Source organism: Mustela nigripes, chromosome 5, assembly GCF_022355385.1.
Source record: "Mustela nigripes isolate SB6536 chromosome 5, MUSNIG.SB6536, whole genome shotgun sequence".
In the NCBI taxonomy this organism is placed as follows: domain Eukaryota; kingdom Metazoa; phylum Chordata; class Mammalia; order Carnivora; family Mustelidae; genus Mustela; species Mustela nigripes.
In genome coordinates this window covers 96,251,970-96,273,390 of record NC_081561.1, presented here as the reverse complement: position 1 = coordinate 96,273,390, position 21,421 = coordinate 96,251,970, and the positions used below count along the sequence as shown (strand labels likewise).

Sequence of the window (21,421 nt, the reverse complement as noted above, 5' to 3'; positions counted from 1 at the left end):
TACATTATATGTTAAAAAAACAAAACAAAACAAAACCCCCCTCACCTTATTGGAAGACACTACGGCATTATTAACAAAATGCATTTCTTCATCACAAATGCATTTTTTATTTGAAATTACGGAGAGATGCACTTTTGTTACTATTCACACTTTTGTTACTTTATTTGGAATCATTTTATGGGGAGTGATGAGGACCTCCTGATCAAATGGACTTATTTGAATGAAGAACATCAAGAAAAACCCTGCCCAGGGGTTCTGTCCAAGTTTCTTTGGCATCTGACAACGCCCTAAGCTCTGCTTTTACTTTAGATGCAAGATTCTTCTTTCTATCCCTCCCAGTCTGTCTGTATGGTGTTAGCAGGTCTAGGCTACTTGTCTTAAACACACACACACACACCCCTCCATTGCCAGGAAAGAGGCCGTCTCTTGGAATCACACACCGTATTGTCTAAATCTAGTCCTGATGATGTTGAAGCCAACTGCTGACATTACATTCAAGCTACCTATCCAGTAATGTATCTGGTTATCCTAAAGGTCCTTGGGACCTTATAAGTTTTAGCTTTAAACTTAATTCTTAGGTAACTTACAATTTAAAAATTCATTTTCTTTCTGGTTGTGGTGTGCATAAATATATACATACCATATGGACACATATACTTACCTAAATGTACAAACACACATATGCAAATAATAGAGCGTAAATTTTTCGGAAGAAGATGAAAAAGATAAAATGGCTTTAAATCAAGCCACCTTTATCACTATAGTAATATATTTCTTTTTATTCTTTTTCTTATTTAGGTATGTGAAGTGTAAGATAGATCTTTGCTATGCTGTTTATTGAATTTTATATTCTTTCAACACTTAACTGACCGTAAGCATTTGCCTATAACATTAACTCTTCCAAGTCGTATCTTGCAGTGCCTTCCAGGTCATATAACCGGTTTGCGACTGTTGGATAATTCTGTTGCTTTTTCGGTTTCTATGACTCTAAATAATATGAGATAAAAAACCTTGCTCGTAAATGATCATGGGCCTTTTTGCTTATCTCCCTAACACAAATGGCAGCTTTAGCTAGAGGGTGATGAACTTTCTTCTCAGAGCTTGATAAGGCTTTCAGTTCTGACAGGTTTAAGACATAATTTACTTTCTTTTGTCAGAGATCCTGAAATCCACATAATGCAGTTTTCCCAAACTTTAGGACATTTTCTTCGACATCACCTGACATTAATCTAATTGTAACCTAACTTACTAAGTCGTGAAACACACCAGGCTTTTTGAAGAGCCTGTAAACTATTCTGTGAGAATAGAAAGTACTAAAGCACTTAATATGGGAATATAATTGCTTGTAAAACATTTAATGTGCAAGAAATTCTTGGTAAATTATACCTTGCGATGTCTATAATGATAGTGATTAAATTATTGCTGATTCTTGGGACTCTATGAACTGCAAACTCATATGGGTCTACCACAGAACATTGTTTTTTTTCCCCTTTGTATTGTTCATTCTAGATATATTATGTTTAAGGGACTATAGTCTATTTCCTTGTGGTTGTTTTGACATTGTATTTATTACAGTGATCAGCTCTGATGAGTCAAGGCAAGGTGAGTCCCAATCACCAGCAACCTGGGTATTTTCTCTGGAATGTTAAACACGGTGAGATTCTGATAAACCCTTGAAGGGCTCTGAATGAAGTAGCTGTGCATGGAAGCCAAACATGTAGATAAGTGAGATATTTAACCTCTTGCCCAAGCATTAAGAAATCAGGTTACTAAGAGGTGTGACTCAAAATAACCATTCCCAAGTCAGGAAAGTGTGAAATGAAGTTCCAAGGATGCTGTCAATTCCATTGGGAAAGTTTGCAATGTCCTTTTGAAATTAAGTTTACTTTATCTGGGCAATCTATAGCACAATGTGGGAAGATGTAAATGAACAGGCCTGTTTCTTCCTTCTCTCCCTGTTGGATATCAGAGTTTCAACTGTAGGCTCTATAAGACAGGGTGTGTATCTGTAAACTCATCCCAGTGGCTTTTGCTTGAAGCAAAACCCTAAGAACGAACAAGAAGTTCATTTGTATGGGAGGTCCGTTTGTTCAATTAAGGAAAGTTTGAAATTGATGGGCTCATACCAGTAGATGCCAAAGTCATCTGAGGGGGAAATGCTATTGCTTTAAAGGACAGTGGCAAATGTTCGATATAACATTGAAATACTGTAAAAAGGTTCCAGACATAATTAAAATTTCCAAATGTAATCTGGCAAGAACAATATAATTTTTTTTTCATAATATGTTTTTGAAAGATGCGGTTGTGGTACAAACTTGCGTTTATCACTAGAACTTGCCCACGAAAGACGGCAGGCAATAGAAGCTACAAGTTTCTAAGAGAAGATATTTCAACGATGGATTGCCTTTGGGTAGCAATTGCTCTTAGCAAGAGATGGTGGAGGAGGTGTTTTTATTAAGGATGAAGAGAAATATAAGCTCTGACAAGAAAAAAATGAAACTCTTTCTTCTGATCTATGAAAGAAAAAAAGGGAGGAACACCAACACAGGGTAAGTGTTCCATCAACAGCACCTCTAAATGGAGATTGTCAGGGGCAATGTCTTGAGTTGAACTTCCATGGCCCACAGCTGAGGGAAATGGCAGAATCTGTGGTGGAAGGGGAAAGGACAATTGCCAGGAAATTGTTGATGCCACAGGAACCTGACATGGTGTAGCTGTGCACCAGCCCCTCTTCTGAAAGAGGTGCTCATGTTTTTTAAAAAACTCGCTCATACGTATCATGAGGTCCTGTCAGGATCTGTTCCCTGCAGAAATGGCGTTAAAGACGGGTGGGGGAGGGGGCAGGAGAACAGGACGATTTGAATGACATTCAAGACATTCTTTAAAAACTTGTTCAAAGGATGGAAAATCATAGACGTTTGAAGGAGAAAAATCAACACATGGAAAAGCTGTAAGCCATTACATCCTAGTTTTATAGAGGCACGAAATGAGGTTTCATGATGTTCTAAGAACCACCACCTCACTGCGTAAAACTGAATAAGTGAATTGGCATTAGATCCATACCGTGTTTTCATCTCATTTTTATATAATAATAGAAACTGTCTTGTTATGTCATCGTCGTCTTCTTCAAATCATCCACAGTGAAGGAAATATTTGAAAACTTTCGAATTATTCCTACATTCTAGCAAAACCATACATAGACAGGCTGCTTGATTTATGACTTTCCATTAACATTTACTCTCTAATGGCTTTTACCAGATGATTTATTTACTCGGTCTATGCTGAGGTAACCTCCTGGCTGGACGGCCGGCAATCCTTATAGCTCAGGCTGAGGGACTGAGTTCCCTCACTAAACACATCTCTTGAATTTCTGTGTGGGCTGTGGATTCTCAGACAGAGGAATTAGGAGGCCCAGTTCAGTTTTAAAACATTCCTCCTTCCCCGCCAATTCTCTTTGGAAAAATGAAAAAACAAACAAACAAACAAAAAACAGAAAAAACAAACCAATGACAATTTCTGACCCATTGGATAATGTACATGAAATAATACTAATATGAAATAATGTTATTTCAAGTCTTGGCTATCTCCCCGGATCCACTTCACCTTTCTCTTATTTTACTGGCCAATTTCCTTCCTTAAACTACAAAATGCATCTACTAAGTGCCACCAAAACCAGAAGGTTTTAAAAAGAAGGACTGAATGCAGTTGTTAGCTTTCCCATTAAGCACTGGTGTCCCCTCTGACCGCAGCGTGTAAGATGTACATGGTACCAGGAATTGCGAGATATGGTAAAGACCCTGCTAGTGTTTATCTGACCTCCTCGAGCTCTGAGCTCAAGGAGGTGATGCGGTTGAATATCAAAGGTTGTGGAACATGCTAGTAGGAATTAACGTGTCACCTTTGAAACCTTTTACACCATTTCTACCAGAAAAGATCAAATTCCAATTTAACGCCATTTAACTCAGTCGTCACTTCTTGGGTTTTACTAGTGACAATAAAATGAAGAATTGGAGCCTAGTGAAAGCTCTTTGGCTCTTTTTTGGGGAGATTTAATCCCACCCTCTTTTTCTGAACATTGCAAAGTCTTCTGGAGCGTAAGAACTTGTCTTTCTCTCCTTCTATTTTTATCCCACAAAGTCTGCGGCCGTGGAGGGTGGGCAGCTGCTGGCATAGCGGGGATGGGGTGAGAATAGAACAGGGAATCACCCCTGCTCCCAAATTTTGCTAGAGCCCTGGGCATGGTTGATGGATCACAACGGGCAAGCTGGGTTCCCTCCCTCAGGCCCATGGCAGTGATCATCGCCAGGCTCAGGCTGATAGTCCCTGTGCTTGTGTTTCTGGACACCGGGACTGACTGTCCAAAACTGACACTAGACATAAGTTCCAGTTCTTGCACTTTTTCATTCACAGCAGCCTTGAAGCGATAGTACACCAGGGACTCCCAAAGACTTTTAGACATCATGCCCTCTGTGCATTTCCTGAGGTGTTTAGATCCAATTCTTTGTTAGTGGTTGCAACTGAGCACACAGTTCTTTCTACACATTTAGAATGTTTATGAAGAAATTAGTCTCCAGTTCCATATAACATCATCCATTAGTGGATCTCTTCGATAGACATATGGATGGCTATTTTTTCCTATATACCATTAGTACGTTGACATATACTGTCAAATGCTGAAATCAGTTGACTTCCAAGCTTCTACCTTAGACCAGCAGATAATGAATGTATCATCTCCATAATTTTCATGGAACCCCCCACCCCCAGGAGCTTGGGTTGATAGGCACAAAGGTCAGCAGAGAAAATAGCCAGAATGCTAGAATTTTAAGAGGGGAAAAAAACATGGCCCTGAACATTAGTATAGAATGTTCTCAAATTTACTGATGTTCACAACATTCAATCATAGCTCCATGATATTCATAAATAACAAGGGCATTGTGAGAACATCTGAAAGCCAGGGATTCTTTTGAACAGACTAACAGGCAGAATTAATATTAAATTGATTTCACTACCTGGTGATCATATTTATTTCTGGTAGATTATGTATTTTAACAAGCAACTTTAAAAATAAATGTTACTGGGGCACCTGGGTGGCTCAGTGGGTTAAACCTCTGCCTTCAGCTCAGGTCATGGTGTCAGGGTCCTGGGATCAAGCCCTACATCGGGCTCTCTGCTCAGCAGGGAGCCTGCTTCCCTCCCTCTCTCTGCCTGCCTCTCTGCCTACTTGTGATCTCTCTCTCTCTCTCTGTCACAAAAAACCAAAAAAATAAAACCAACAAAACCTTTAAAAATAAATGTTACTAAAGGTCAACTCATTTTAATTTTAATAGCAGATACACTACAGAAGAATTTTTCTATCTAAACAATTAAAATAACAGTAATGGGATCCTAGAAAGGTTTTTAAAGAAGTGCTCATTAATCACCTTTTTGTTCTATATGATAAGTCACGTACTTTAAGAATTGTTAAGACTCCAACAAACATTTGCAGCAACTAGACTGGAAAGGAGTCCCGTTTTTGTTTTGCTGTTTTAGAAAAATAAGCGGTTTGCCTTGGATTGTTTGTTTTCTTAAATTCCATTCCCCGATTCATTAAATCCTTATGAAAGCCAAAGTTGTTGACATGGCTGAAACAAATGGCTTTACTGTTAACCAGACTGAGTCTCTGCAAGCACTTTATTAAAGCCGTCGATTTTAGTAATTTCAACTACTCAAGTCTTTTTCCCAGAAATAAAGGAAAAAAAGTAATGTATCTAGAATATCAATGAACATCATCTCAACAGAATTTCCAAGATTTCCAGAAATGTTGGGTTCTTAAGAATTTAACAAAATAAAATTTGCTAGAACCATAGGTTTTATTAACTACCCCATTGCAGATCTTTTATGTTTTTGATTTTTGCTCCTTACATGCAGAAACAGTAGAGTGCTTAAGAGCAAAAGATATTAAAAACAGAGGCCTAACTTTGAGTGCTAACTCTGCCGACGACCAGCTCAGTGGTCTAGGAACATTAGGAATCCGCTCTCATATGTCAGTTTCCTTATTTGTGAAATGGGCATCATAACAGTATCTACCTCATAAGGCTGTTACTAGGATTAAAGAAATGATACATCTAAAGGGCTTAAAAAGTATCTAGGACACAATAAATTCCCACTAAACGTTAACTATTCCATCAGTTTCTGTTATTGTGGTTATTACTATCTTTTTTTTCCCCTCAAAATCTCTTTTCTTGGGACATCGGTATTCTGTCACTCAAATGGAAAAATGCTGATCTTCTTAAGTAAAAGAATGTAGGTTTAAATTTAATTGAAATTTAGTGGATAAATTATACTTCCTGCAATTACAGACATCAAGACTTCAAGAAGCTATGCTCCTTCGAAAGTCCATCATTTGGTGAAAGTAAAGATTCATACCTTGTGCAGGATTCATGCACATTTATAGATAGACTTTCCCCTCCTACATATCACTCACTAACTTTACAAATTTCTCAAAGTGATCTTGCTTCCTAATACACACAATCTAGAATCGATTACATAATGCTTTAAATGTCAAAAATACATTTGGGATGTTTCATGTATTTTTCTCTCCCCAAAGTTCCCCTTTGGGTAGGACTATTTCCTGTCTATCCTTTCTTTTTCTGTTGCATTTTTACTTGGGCTGGGCAAATATAAACTTTCAGGAAGTAATTTATTACACTTTAAAAAAAAAGAAGAAGAAAAGTAAAGTTTTGCAAGAAACACTCCCAAGCACATCACTATGGTCATACATGGGTGGTTTAGGGACGTACAATGAAATGGCAGAGATAGATATGACCAAAATGACTGTGCGATCAGGAGTCGTGCCTTCAAATCTTCTGCCCTGTTCCCAGGGTTATGTAATTTGGCCCAAACCGACATAGACTCACTTTTTTCTGGCATGACATGTTCTTTAACTAAATGATGAAATACACAAAGGGTCAATTTCAGATTGTGTCAAAAGACCCAGCAGTACCCAGGAACCGGTGTCAAAAAAATCTTTCCCTCTTTTGTGTTGGCTTCCCCATTTTTTCCCCAGAATACTAACCATTTGACAAAGTCCTCTGAGCGGTACAGAGGGGCTGTCTGACTTTCTAGATCTTTTCCCACTGGCTGAATCCCCCTCGGGGCTGAGAACCATATGGCTCAAGGTGGTTTTGGAGTTCTCTATTCTTGAACATGGGTATCTCCCTGGGAATACAGCTGCGGAAGACCGATAGCTCAAGGTGGGATCCATATTCCACCATGGAGACTCCTGGTCTGAGTAGAACTGTAGCTTTCACTCTCACACTCCCCACAACATCAGTATCTGTCCCTGGGCCGCCTCCCTGATCTGTTTCCACACTTTAGTCATCTGCTGTACCAAGGCTTTCGGTTGCTTGCTCCTTCTGGCCCAGCCACCACCAGGGCTTTTAACTAGTCTCGGCATGTGGACTTCCACAAACACTTGAAACAAGGTGCCAAAGAATTAGGAAGAGGGGGCGCCTGGGTGGCTCAGTGGGTTAAACCTCTGCCTTCGTCTCAGGTCATGATCCCAGGGTCCTGGGATTGAGCTCCGTATTGGGCTCTCTGCTCAGCAGGGAGCCTGCTTCCCACCACCACCCCCCACCTGCCTGCCTCTCTGTCTACTTGTGGTCTCTATCAAATAAATAAATAAAGTCTTAAAAAAAAAAAAGAATTAGGAAGAGACAGTCAAATTGTCACACAATAATCAGTCGAATGGGAGAAAAGGCATCTCAATTCACCGCCACGTTCCATTCTCCCACATCTCCGGACGCTCAACATTTTTGCACAATTAATCATTCTTTCCATTAAAAAAGAATCAGGATCAATTTATATCAACCAGGGGTGTGACAGCTATGGTGAACACATTTCCAAAGAAAAGACCATAGCTTTTGTTTTTGCTACTTACTTTTGAAGGAGTTTTAAAATTATTAGATTGTATTGAAAAACACCAGCAAAGTCCAAACTGCACTGCTGAATAATGCTGGTGTCTACCTCTCAGAAAGGAACCTCATCAGTCAAAAGGGAAAATTAACAGGCAAATGTCATTGGACCATTCCCCGAGCATCACACTATGGAATGCGGGATCGGGGGCGGGGAGTCCAAGTAGAACGAGGAACGTCCACACCTACCAAACTGAATAAATCAAGGACCTCAAGATAGGACGGCAGGAAGGGTTCATTATGTGCCATCTGTACCACTCGACTAAAAACAAAGAAGGGATGCATAGTAAATCTCAGTGCCCAACATGAAAACAGCTGCAGAGCTCGCATCTGGTTGGGCTACATCAAGATACAAGCATTTCATCTTACTCCTATCATGACTTGCGGAGAAGAAGGCATGTCAGCTACTCCCGAGTCAAGTTGATGTGTTTTCCGATCCACGACAGCCATGCTGCAATAGAAAAGATCGGAGAGCCCCCTTCACGCAGAGCAACCAGCTTAAATAGCTGCGTGGTTGCCTCCAGGGGTCAAGGGTCCCGGCCTAGGAAGCCAATTCCTGCGGATACGGGGTTTACACCACAGTTCACAGGGCAAGACAAAAATTTCAGGACTATTAAAGAGTCAAATGCAAGTCATGGCATTTTTGTATTTCAAGACTAGAAACCTTCACACAGTTTCACAGCTCGCATACATACCCAGAAAGGGCTGCGTGTGTGAGTGTGTGCGCATGTGCGCACATGGGTGTGTCTGTGTGTGCGCGTGTGCATGAGTGCATGTAACTAAGGGATTTTTTTTTTTTTTTTTTAAAGGACCACTGGTTAGAATTTGGCGGAAAGTCTGATAAAATCCAAAGGAGGGTTGCCGACAAGGGGTTGGAAGTCTTTAGGGAGAGAGGCTGGTGAAATGACAGACAGCGAGGACCTGGATTCCAGTTGCCTGAATCTATGCTGCCCCCTAGCGAACGAAGTTGTTCATTTGCCCCCATCAGTCAAGGCTGTTCAGCGCCGCAAAGCACAGGGACGAGGACAGAAGCTCTGGGCCCTGCTGTGATCCCCCAGGGCTCTAGAGGGCCTTCTTGCTCCCACTCCCTCTTGCACATGCCCTGTGTATCTATCTGATCACTCAATTATTTTCCTAAAATTCCCAATCCTTTCCCCAAACTTAAAATGCGTATTATATCAAAGCTGGGGAAGAAATTTTAAAGAATCACTAGGAATCCCACCAACCAGAGATAAGGCTAATGACCACGAACGCTTTGAGATATTTCTATTTAATTTTATTCCTGTGCTTACAGAGTTTTTCTAATAAAATTAGAATCCTGTTTTAATACTACTTGTTATGCTTTCCTCCTCCACTTCATGTCCCATCATATTTTGAGCAATCATCTATAACATTAAATGTCCTCAAAGGCATGATTTTTATAGTTTAGCGTGTCACAGCCTTCAGTTGATTGCACCCAAATGTATTTATTGATTCTCCTACTTTTTGAAGGCCATTTTTGATTTGCAGTTGTAAATGATACTGTGAAGAACGTCCTTATAATAGCTTGTATGCTGCTGTCTGCTTTTATTTTTCTAGAATGAGAGTGACTGGATCAAAGACTGTGAATATTTTTCCCTACCAAGAAATAGGAGAATGACTTAGATTGAATAAATACATCTGTTCAAAGCATAAAATGTAGTGAGTTTTGACAGCTATCTATACTGCCACAGTCAAGATCCAGGACATTTCTACAGTCCACTGGCTCTTCATAGATATGATCATTATATGCATCATTTGCATTACTCTTTACCCCAGGCTATACCAGTTTGCCTCCCTAATGGGGAATCTCCTGAAAGGCCATTTTTCTGCACTCTCCCCATCACCAGGGACTCTCACATTGTTTCGTGTTCGTCCATTTAACAGCTGATAGAAAATAAATTCTCGTTGTAATGTGCATTTTCTAGATGACTAGTGAGCGTTGGCTTATTTTTTAATATACTTTTCACTGGCTATTTGTATTTCTTTTTCTCCATTTTTTTCTGTTGGTGTTTTTCCTATGGATTTATAAAAATTCCTTCTGTATTAATGATAAAATATCAACCATACATCTTACATTGTCACAATTATTTTTGTTCACTTACGTATGTTTCAAACATGCTTACTTAGAAGTTTTAGCTAAGAATACATATTCTATATTCTTTTTGTATGTGTACTGTAGTCCCTTCTTTTCTATGGTTTCACTTTTCATGGTTTCAGTTACTCCGGTTAACCAAGGTCCAGAAGCAAATGATCCTCCTGACATAGAATCAGAAGGTCAACAGCAGCTTAATGCTGTCTTAAAATGCCTACACCATTCCCTTACCCCATGTCATCACATAGGCATCTTATCAGCTCATATCATCACCAGAAGAAGGGTAAGTGAAGTACAGTAACATATTATGAGAGACCACATTCATGTAACTTTTATTATAGCATACTGATATATTGGTCCTATATTATTATTAGTTCCTGTTGTTAAGCTCTTTCTGTGCTTAACTGATGAATTAGCCTTTGTCATAGGTACATATGTATAAGAATAAAAACATATTACATAGAGGGTTCGGTACTATCTGTGATTTCAGGCATCCATGGGGGGGGGTTAGAATGTATCCCTATGGATAAAGACGATGGTGGGGGACTACTGTATGTGTACATGTTTTATTGCTCTTATGCTCAGTAAATTCTTAGCAAAACCATCACTTCAAAAATGGTCACCTATATATTCTTTTATTTTTTTTTGTTTTCACTAAAAAAAAAAAAAAAATGAACTCTTTAGACCATCTGGGAATTTATTAAGGCCTGTGGTAGTACATGAGATTCTTTTTTTCCCTAAACATTTAGCCAGCTATTTCACACCTCTATTTACTCCTCCTTCATAATGATCTTTAGCACACAGAACATCACTCTATACTAGCACCTAGTTCTCTTCCATCGACTTGCCTCTCTGAGCTTATGTTTTTACATCATTATATTAAAATCAAGAGCTTCCTCCTATTTTAGAATCCTATAGGACAAACCTCTTCTCGTTTCTTTAAAAAAAAAAAAAATCATGGGCCATCTCATGCATTTATTTTTCCAGAAGAGTTGGAGAATCTCTTTAAGTTGAACTTATCTTTAAATTATAAACTCATTTGAGAAAACTGGCATTTTTTACAATATTCCACCTTCCCATGCACAGACACGTGTTGCCCTCTAGCTCTGCATCTCTGTGCTGGTGGATCCTCCCTAAATCAAACTTGGTGCCCACATTTGAAGAAGAAATTCTGGCCTCTCTCCAGGGCTGGAACTATTGATGAAAAATCCTGAGCTCAATTAGGGCACGTTCCACAAAAATGGCCTGGGGGTAGACAGCACAAAAGATCTGATTTCAGAAAGCCAAGAGGATTTTTACATTTTGAAATGCTCCATTAAATGACTATTAAAATGTTTTTCCATGACTTTCACTAATGAGCCTTTGTGTTAAAAATTCGAGTTCTAGCACACGAAAGAGACATGTGCTATGATCACAGCACTGTTCTGTACATACTCTCTTTTTTTTTTTTAAAGATTTTATTTATTTATTTAGAGAGCAGGGGGGTGGGACAGAGGGCGAGGGAGAGAAAGAATCTCAAGCAGACTCCACCCTGAGTGTGGAGCCCCTTATGGGGCTCGATCCCAGGACCCCGAGATCATGACCTGAGCTGAAATCCAGAATCAGATGCTCAACCACGGAGCCCACCTGGGTGCCCCCATACTCTGATTCTTCTTGAAAAGACTTGATGTTCATGAGGCATTAGCAACCACTGGTAGTACTAGTAATACTAATACTATGACTAAGTATTAGCACCAATTTTTTTTTTTTTTCCATTAGCTTAGTCACTTCACTTCACAGATATGTGGAAACAACGCCTGGCTTCAATTTGCATCTGAGATGGGGTGTGTATGTATTTTTACTCTTGGTTTCTATTAAAAATAAACTAAGAGAGCAGAGTGGGAATGTGCCACGGGATGTGGTCAGTCAACTTCATGTGACCTCAGCATTTGCATTAGAAAACAACTCTAACTCTTGACTTCCAAGGTGATTTTCAAAATAACGCAGAGGGAAAAGAAATCCTCCTTCCCTCCAAACAGAGAGACTTCCAAGAAGTCAGCCTGCCCAGATCAGGAGGCACTAAATAGGCAGTTTCCCTACAAGGAAAGCAGAAGCCAGCCGAGGCTGCATGCCACACACCACTTTGAATCCTGCCCTGGAATACTAGAACTCGGCACTAGGACAAAAAGACTTTGAAACAGTTGTTTTGGTGTTTCCTTTGAAACTCAAAGACCAGACTAGCATGAGCATGGGCTGCAAATCCTGCAATTCGGGTCACTGAAAATGAGGACTCAAATGAAATGACAGAAAAGTGCCTTGGAAACTGTCCACGTACGCATGACAACATACTCTCCATGAATCCTCCAAACAGCTCTGTGTTGTTCTCATCCTCTTTCAGATGAGGAAATGGAAGTTTAGAGAGGTTAAGGAACTTGCTTAGGGTCAAACAGCTGCTATGAATTGGAGCTGGTTTCTGAACCAAGTCTATTGGCTCTAAAGCCCATGACTGTAACCTGTGGACTGAGACAGTTTCTCATCTCAGGAAAAGAGAAGAAAACCTTGTTAATAGTAGGAGTATTTGTGAAAGAGCATGACTCCTACAAGACAGTCAACGACAAGGTGGAGTAAACCAGGCCCCTAGAGTCTCAGCTAACCCCTCAGCCTGTTAAAGGGCACGGTGGCTTGAGCCCTGGCCAGCAGACTGGCTGAGGGGTCAACCTAGAACACCAGCTGTGTGTGGCCTGGACAATCCCAATCAAAGAAGTGCCCAGGCCTACTCTTGTTAGCTTCCAGGAGAGGGCCACTGCTGCTCATTGTGGATTTTGTCCATCAAGTAAACCTCCAGGCCACATAAATTGGGTTGTAATGACATGCTCCAGGCCAACGTGCATTCTAAGTTACATTAGAGCTCTCTATGGATTTAAGAGGAAGCTCTCTTTCCAATTCTTTGTTGCATATTTCTTGACTGTGGCCTGCAGGAAACAATGGTAATTGAGAGACACATGCCTGGCACCTAGCAGTCTGGCCTCTGTGCTCTCTGGTGAGCTGGGACGATTTCCATGATGCTCCCAAGCAGATTTGCTGGGGGGTGGTTCTTCTTAGTGATAACTGAAAGGACTTTAGACTTTCAAACTTGAGTGACTGGCAAAATGGTGAAGCTATAAAGTCACCTACTTTCTTTTAAATAAATTAGGAACTGAAATCCCATGAAGGTAATTTTTTAATAAAGAGAACCAGGAATCAACTAGTTTCTGAGGGGATGCCAGTGCACTGGAATCATCTGGGGCTTCCCATGCAGGCCCCTCCTCTCACGCTGTCCAGACAGTTAGTGTGTCCAACAGGGCCCCTGGGGACTGTCACACACACCAAGAACCACTTCCTGGTGAATGCTTCCTGCACCCTCCAGGGCTGGGCACACAGCGGGTACTCAAAATGTTTGCTACACTGAATTGAGTGTGTGGACAAAATAAATCTCTTTGCCCTATTTCTCTGCAGTACTGTGACTTCAGTAAATGGTGAACGTTGTTAGGAAATGAAGAGAAACTTATGGAAACCTAAGGAGTACAGGGGCACCCCTCCAAAGAAATGAGTTTCGTTAAAAAAGAAGGATTTCAAATACAGGGGTTTCTGAGCCCCAAAGAGCAAAGGACAACCCCTTAACAGCCAGAAAAGCCTGTCCATACATCCATACTTTACCTAAAGACTCTACCCTGGGATTCAGCCTCAGAACTCTGAACTCCCTCTGAATCAGAAAACAGTACCAGATTACTTCCATCCCTAATAAAGAATGGGGCTTATCAGCTTACAGAATCTGACACACCGTTGGTGAGAGTGATGATTTCAACAATGTGTGCTCAGCATAGGGGAACGTCTTTTTTTCCGTTTTGTAAAAAACAAAACAAAACACTAAGCCTTTGATGCTGGCATGTTGGCCTCTTTCATTTGGGTGGATTCCGTTTCACAAGTGTTTCCTGCCCCACATTAATCTGATATTCAAAGCACGTGTTACTGGAAGACGTTTTGGCTATTTGTGCCCAAAATGTTAGACTATTGAGGACATTATGAAGCAAACTTGAAAATGACTTGGATCTTTCTTCGAGATCTCCAGATGCCTTACCGCCTTTCAGCGAGGCCCAGCATTCTTGTCTCTGGTGGTATTAAGCTGGAGCCACAGGCATGTGGCAGACGCCATTGCACCAATAAATCCCATGGCTGGATGAGACATTGATGGCACCGGTCATACTTAATACTGAGTTCTACCTATGGAGGGAGAAGTCTAAATAACACTGCCACCCACTCTCATCACCTTCGGCAAGCAAAATGTGAAAACGTAGGAAACTACCAATACAAATCATTATTTAAACACTGTTTCCTTGCTGATACCAAGGAAAAAGAGAGAAAGAAGGGGAAACTATAACCACAATACCATAATTGAGATCACAAATAAGCTACTGTATGTCAACAGAAGCCAGATACTGACAATAGAGTTGTTTTGTTTTGTTTTGCTTTGTTTTTAAATGGAAAAAACACTGGCATTTTAGAAGAGTATGCTAATATTTCCTTAAGGGTTAGGAACTCGTAGAAATCGCGGGCTGAGCAGAGGGAACTGCTTAGCAGAACCCTCGTGAAATTGATTTAAGTTTTACGAGGAATTAAATTACAGTTTTTGACTCTGGACCATTAAAACCAACTATTCAGCCAAAAATGTATTTGGGATTTAACATTTTCTTTTAGAAAAACATCTTAAGAGTGACGTACTCTAGTCACTTAAAGACTGTGAAACTCTATTTTAACAATATGATGGGGCCCACTTTCAACCAAAGCAAAGTTAATAATCATATGGTCTAAGATCAAGACTAATAACACATGTGGTTTGGTATCTACTTATAGACACTCTGGGAGTTGTGTGGTCTTTCTTGATAGCCATGGGGGCTGATTCTGGGTTGGTGAAAGTAAGCTAATCTTCCATGGTGGATGCCAGGAACCAACTCACATGCCCTATTATACTTAGGCAAACAATATCCTATGCTATAATGTGGAAATCTAAAAGTCTGGCTGAGCCAAAAATCACCCTGAACAAACATAAGGCTTCGTCACCACTTGGAGCATCAGGTCTGATTCTGGCTTTAAAGAAGATGGCCTCCCTCAGACCACCCTTAGTCAGTTCTTCAGATTGAGAGCCAGCCCTATAGTCCTCTTGGTCAGTCTCCATCAGAGCAGGCCTGTCTATGTCAAGGCTCACTAGCCAACTCTGCTGTGATGGGGTTCAGAGTCCAGGTGGATGAACATGTTGTCCGTGGACAGGCTCTCCCAGAGACCAGTTACTGGAAGGGAGGGTTTTAGGATACAGTGAGCTAGTCCAGGAGGACCCCATTAGACCACAAGTCTATGTTGTGGTTATGGTTAGGTCCAAATCCTGGTGCTGTATGACCCAAGGCAAGGCTACTGGGATAAAGAGTCTATCACCATACCTCAAGGCAGCCAAGATTTCACCTTTGTCCTCATTGTTACTGTGGCAAGTGGAAGTAAGTGTCAAAGGTATAAAATAATAACCTGCCTCAATGAGCAAGTTCACACGAGAAGTTTACATCACCTCCTTACATTTCTGGTGCATCAAAATTATTCATAAAACAGTATATTTTCTCCTAAAATGTTCTTTAAAATAATTTTCAGTACACATACCATAAAAAGTATCTGAAATGATTCTTTTTCTAAGGAATTTCTTTATAAAATGGTGATGTGTCATATATACCTCTTTAAGCTTTAGTTTACTCCGCCGTAAAATGGAAATAGTAAAAGTACCTATGTCATTGGGTTGTTCTGAGAATTAAATTAGGAGTCCATAAAAAAATGCTTACAAAATGCCTATAATACTAAATCAACCAAATTTTAGTGGATACTCACAATGTATAAAGCACTATTCTAGATGTTACTGTTAATCATTATTATTAGAAATTTCTCTGGGTAGGATAAATTGTGTCACTGCCAGTTATGAATACCTTCATACTTCTAAAATTATCTATCAGCTCTCTGAAAGAGTGGGCCACACGACAGCCTATTCTGGGGAGAGGATGGCTCAGATGTCAATTGCTATTAGCATGGGGAAGGTAGCTTAGTGTGCAGGAAGGGCATATAGGAATACTGCAAGTCTGGATACAGGCACAAAGTGGGAGAAACCTAACTAGAAAGATGGGTTGAAGCATGCAGACGAGGGACGTCATTTACTCACAATAAGAATGGTTCATTTTAGTCATGGGCAAAGCAGGACCGAGAAAGGGACTTGGGTCTCTAGTTTTGGGGCAAGGGGGAATGAACAGCCATCCAAACAATGGCATGTGCATCTCACAATGATCAGAGACCATTGTCAGTAATCTCTCTAACATCGTGGAAAGAGTCCTCAAGACTAAACTGAAGCTTAACACAGTGGGAACTCCCTGGGAAGAGGGGAGACACTCCCCAGAAGAGGAAGGAACATGGACTAGGAGATAAAAGGCAGGAACATCCCTTGACTATGAATCTCAGAATGCCAGTTCGAGTTTGTAAACCAAATTATCCAGATTTATGCCCTTATCTCTGAGCCTCTCCCTTTGCTCTCCCACAAAATAATTGAGATCTAGCTTATTGGGCTGAAGGTCTAAGAGGAAATTTCCTTTGCATACAACTGAGCAAGCTGGAGGGGAGCCCCCCTGGAGGGGAGCATAGAGGCCAGCAATGGTTAGCAGGAGGCCGCGACGGAGGGAGACACTCAGCCACAGAGACAAGTCCCATGGCTGTGAACTGGGCTAACATCTATGATGGGCTCACATGCTGTGATAACAGTGTTTGCTAAGTAAGTGACCCAGGTGCCTCTCCCTGTCAGGAAATTCCCTTCCTGGAAATGATGGACTTTCCTTGTGTTTGACTACCTTTGTACAACTGATAGCCACCTAGGCTCTTAGGGGAATATCAGACTATCTCAGGTTGAGGAGAAGCATCATGCATCATTCCTTCATGGACCAAAAAATGTCTCTATTGAAGCCTTAATAAGATAGCTGAGATAGGGAACACAGATCATGAAAACAGAAGCTGATAAGAGGTCTTGGGAGTCTTCACTAGGATGTTTCTGACCCTTTAAGGAAGCCTTAAGAAACTGAGTTCATTAGCTATTAGAGGAATGGTGTGCCCTCCTAAAGGGGATGCATGCCAGACAACAGCCAGAAGCCAAGGACTTTCATGTACTGAGCTACATAAAAAAGACAATTTTACCTTCACAATGCTTCTCTGCTAGTATCCGGAGATAACTTTTCAGGAAAAATACAAGTATGCGTGAGTTCAAAACAATGGAAACAAAGAATTGCGCAGATGAGAATTAAAATTCCATGACGAAACCGTGTGATATATGAATGGAACAAAAGTAGGGTTCAACAATCTCTTTAAAAAGCAACTTAAATATGTTATAGCTAAGGATTGAGTTACTTGAGTTGGAAAGGTGGAAGTCTACATGAAAAAGAGAATGGGGTCAAAGTTTTTCTCATGCTCTCAGTGGCCTTCGGGATTTGGGGATTGGAGGGAGCAGACACCTGGTCACCCGGGTAGGTACTTCCAGGTGTTCGTCCCAGAAACACTCGGTGAGTAACTGGGCTTTATACACGATCTTCCCCGAACTCGGCCAGGTGGGAGAGATCCGAAAGGAGGGAAGGAGAGGAGAAAGAGAACCAGGCAGACAGGTGATGAAAAGTGTTCTAAGGGCACCTGGTTGGCTCAGTTGCATATGACTCTTCATCACAGGGTCATGAGTTTGAGTCTTATGTTGGGTGTAGAGATGACTTAAATAAATAAACTTTAAAAAAAAAAAGAAAAAGAAAAGCATTTTGAAGTGTTCTACAGCCCGCGTCATAGGGCATTCAGAAGGGAGCCGTCCTGGTCTCTGTCTCCAAGCAGCCCACGCAGAGCTAGTGGTAGAAAGGATGACACCTCTGTTTCATGCAAAGGACTGAGGTTGCGTAAGCCCTGTCCAAAGGAGCCGCGGGACTGCTGCTTCTTGCTTCATCACTCCTTAACCGGCCCTTCTTCCCACGACTCTCTTTTTCTCAGAGCAGGACAGCAGAGGCCACGAAGTGTGGTGGGAAGCGCACAAGGTACGGGGAGCCAGGCTCTGTCTCTTGCCAACCATGAGACCTCACATACAGTCCTTTGACTGTCTGCATGTCCCTTCTCCTCTAGCTTTAATCCCTAGCTTGTCCCTCTGACGACAGCAGTAAGCACAGAGAGCACATGGCATTGTGCCCGGATATGGCCAGGCGGTACTACACTGTGTCCCTGCCGAATCCGTGTTTATTACCGGAAACGTAGACCATGAGCAAAAGTCTAAATGAGAAAATAAAAGCTATCCAGAATCCGTAAGTACAATTAAGAACTGCTAGGCTGTTGGTGTCTTTCTCCTTCCAGTTTGTTCTAAAGGTATTGCGTGTGTGTGTGTGTGTGTGTGTGTACTATGAACACATATAAATATTGTATCATATAAATATAATATTATGTCTGATTTTTCTTTCTTTTTTTTTTTTTAAAAGATTTTATTTATTTATTTGACAGAGAGAGATCACAAGTAGGCAGAGAGGCAGGCAGAGAGAGAGAGAGAGGAGGAAACAGGCTCCCTGCCAAGCAGAGAGCCCGATGCGGGACTCGATCCCAGGACCCTGAGATCATGACCTGAGCCAAAGGCAGCGGCTTAACCCACTGAGCCACCCAGGCGCCCTATGTCTGATTTTTCATTGTTTTTCTACTTTTCATTAACGATTCTTCCAAATAAAATTCCAACAGCCTCGTGGTATTTCACTGTAGTGTTGCAAAGTCACTTATTCATCTTGTCCCCAAATGTTAGATATTTCTTTATTCTCCAGTTTCTTCATCCAAGCAAGAGAGACAATCTGGAGTGGAGGACAGTGCTCATGTTTGTTCAAATCCAGGCTCTGCCACCTGTTAGCTGCCTTGGACATGGGAAGAGCTTTTATCACCGAGTCTCCAGACCTTCACCTGGAAATGGGGATGAGGAGGATTTGTACCTAGTTTCCTAGGACTGCCATAATATTACCATGAACTGGATGGCTTACGACAACATAAATGTATTCTCTCACCATTCAGGAGAATATAAATCTGAAATCAAAGGGTCACAAGGCCTTTCTCCCTCTGAGGACTCCGGAGAAGTCTCTTTCCTGTTCTTTCTAGTCTCCAACCGTCCCTGCTGACAATCTTTGGTGGTCCCCGGCTGTGGCAGCTGAGTTGCTGTCCCTGCCTCCATCCTCACATGGTCTTCTTCCCAGGGTCTGGATCTCTCTTTCCCCATAAGAACACCATTGAATTTAGGGTCCTCCTTAATCCAGTAGGACCATGTGATGAGATCTGCAAAGACCCCATTTCCAAATAAAGCCGCCTCCACAGATTCCGGGGTAGGACTTCGGCTATATCTTATTGGGGGCCGAATTCAACCCAGAACACTACCTGATAGAGTTGAGAGGGAAAGGCAAGCCAAGATAAATCCAAGGTACTCTGCTGACTGTAAAAGTGCTATCCTAAGGTGTATTGCCACTTTTAAAGGTTTTAAGGTAAAAGAGGCACAAGCTTTAGGAAGGTAGGTTTTCAACATGACCACACGTCTCAGAGTTTGGGTGTTGGGCCATTGCCAGGGGGCAGCAGTCAAAGCTTTGAAGCCAAGAAGGCAAAACCCTGTGGAAGAATCATGGCACCTCATAAGCCGCTAAGCCCTAAGTGGGGTCTTGTTATCTGGATGGCCTTCCAACTAGCAGCGCAAGCCTGTAGGAGAATCAGCAGCAGTGTTTCTCCAACAATCTCTGGTGTATCCCCCCAGAATCACTTTTGGATCGATGCTTTTAGGAAAGATCTAAGAGTGAGTTTTTAGATAAGTGATCACAGCCATGTCAAAGGCTTTTCTCAGTACCTGCCCTTATCTCATCAGAAGCTGGGAGCAAGCAGCTTGAGGACTGGCCCTGGTCCTCAGACCACACTCCGTGAAACAGTGGTTGGCCACGGCCAAGGCCACTGCAGAGCTAGGGGCTCCCATGGAGCCTGGTCCAGCTCCCAGACCTCTGAGGAGGGCAGTTAACAAATTCCCAGCCACCAGCCCCCTTCCGGGGGGCATGCCTGGCTGGGGAAAACAAACACACCTCCCACACCTGAGCCTCAGTGTTTTCTTTGAGTTTATTTTCCCACTGACTGACTTTCCTTTCAGTCTGGGCTTTCAAAACAGCCTTCTGAGTGAATGCAGGCGAACCAGCAGTCCCACACCACGGCTCATATGGAATGCATTTAGAGAGGGGGAAAAACTCAAACGGAGTGGTTATACAATTTTGAACTGGCTCGGACATGGCGTGGCTGGAATTTCAGAGCTGGCTTTTGTTTGCCTTCGTCATGAAACATTTGTTATATGAGCTGCGGCTACCGCTACCAAAGCAGCTGCTGCTGAGAAAGGTTGCTTTTCTTTGGGCTGTTAGCTGACTGACAGCGTTCACCAACTGAGGGCCTCCCCTCTCCCGCTCCGATGCCTTTGCCGCCCTCCTTGCATAAGCCATGGGAGACATTGCCCCCCCACCCCAACCAACAGTGACACATGACAGCCCACGAAATGGAGACACCTGTTTCCGCCAAGTTCCATGGAACTCGATCTTTGGGTGGTCGTGTGTTCTGCCCCTGATGAGGAGACTTTTTTTTTTTTAATTAGTTTTTAGAATTTACTTTTTCTCTCATCAAGGAGATCTCCAATATGGCCTTGATTTGTCTTCCAGGGAATTTTTAAAAAACAGTAGTTTGAAGCTTCATCATAGCAACATTGTTCAATAAAAACCCAACAGAGTTTAATTAATATTTACCAAAGGGTTTGCTTTTGTTTGTTTTGCTTTAGAAATCCCACCATAACTATAATCCCAGATACAGATGCTAAAGGCAGCGCAATGGTCCAGCTCCCATGGTGGTTATGCAGATAGCATGAGAAAGAAATGGGTGTGATGTACCTCATGAAGGGCTGTAAGCACCAAACCGGTAACAGGATCTTAAAGTTCAGGAGGTTAGAACAGTCTCAGCAATGGCAGTAGGCTAATTACAGCCTTTCAACTCCTCTCCTTTGAAAATTGAAAATGGCAGTAGAAGGTAATACTTTTATAAAAGAATGAAAGATCACAAGAGCTTTGGAGAAGGAGGTCAGTGGAAAACAGACCTCAATCACTTGCTGGAAGATGAAAGCAGATGGAAGAGGACACTTGACATGGCAGAGCGTGGGAAGCACGTCTGAAGTGTCACAGTGGAGACACACATCAGGAACATGAGGTTTCCCTGCTCTTGTCCCTGACAGGCAGTGTGGTGTCACCAGGGGTCCCAAATGTGGAAG

General features: G+C 41.8%; 1 protein-coding gene across 1 annotated transcript in view; it reads right to left on the bottom strand.

Moving 5' to 3' along the window:
* Positions 1 to 21,421, bottom strand: part of UST (uronyl 2-sulfotransferase) — a 298,377-nt gene that overhangs the window by 14,492 nt on the left and 262,464 nt on the right. The gene's annotated exons all lie outside the window — the stretch shown is intronic.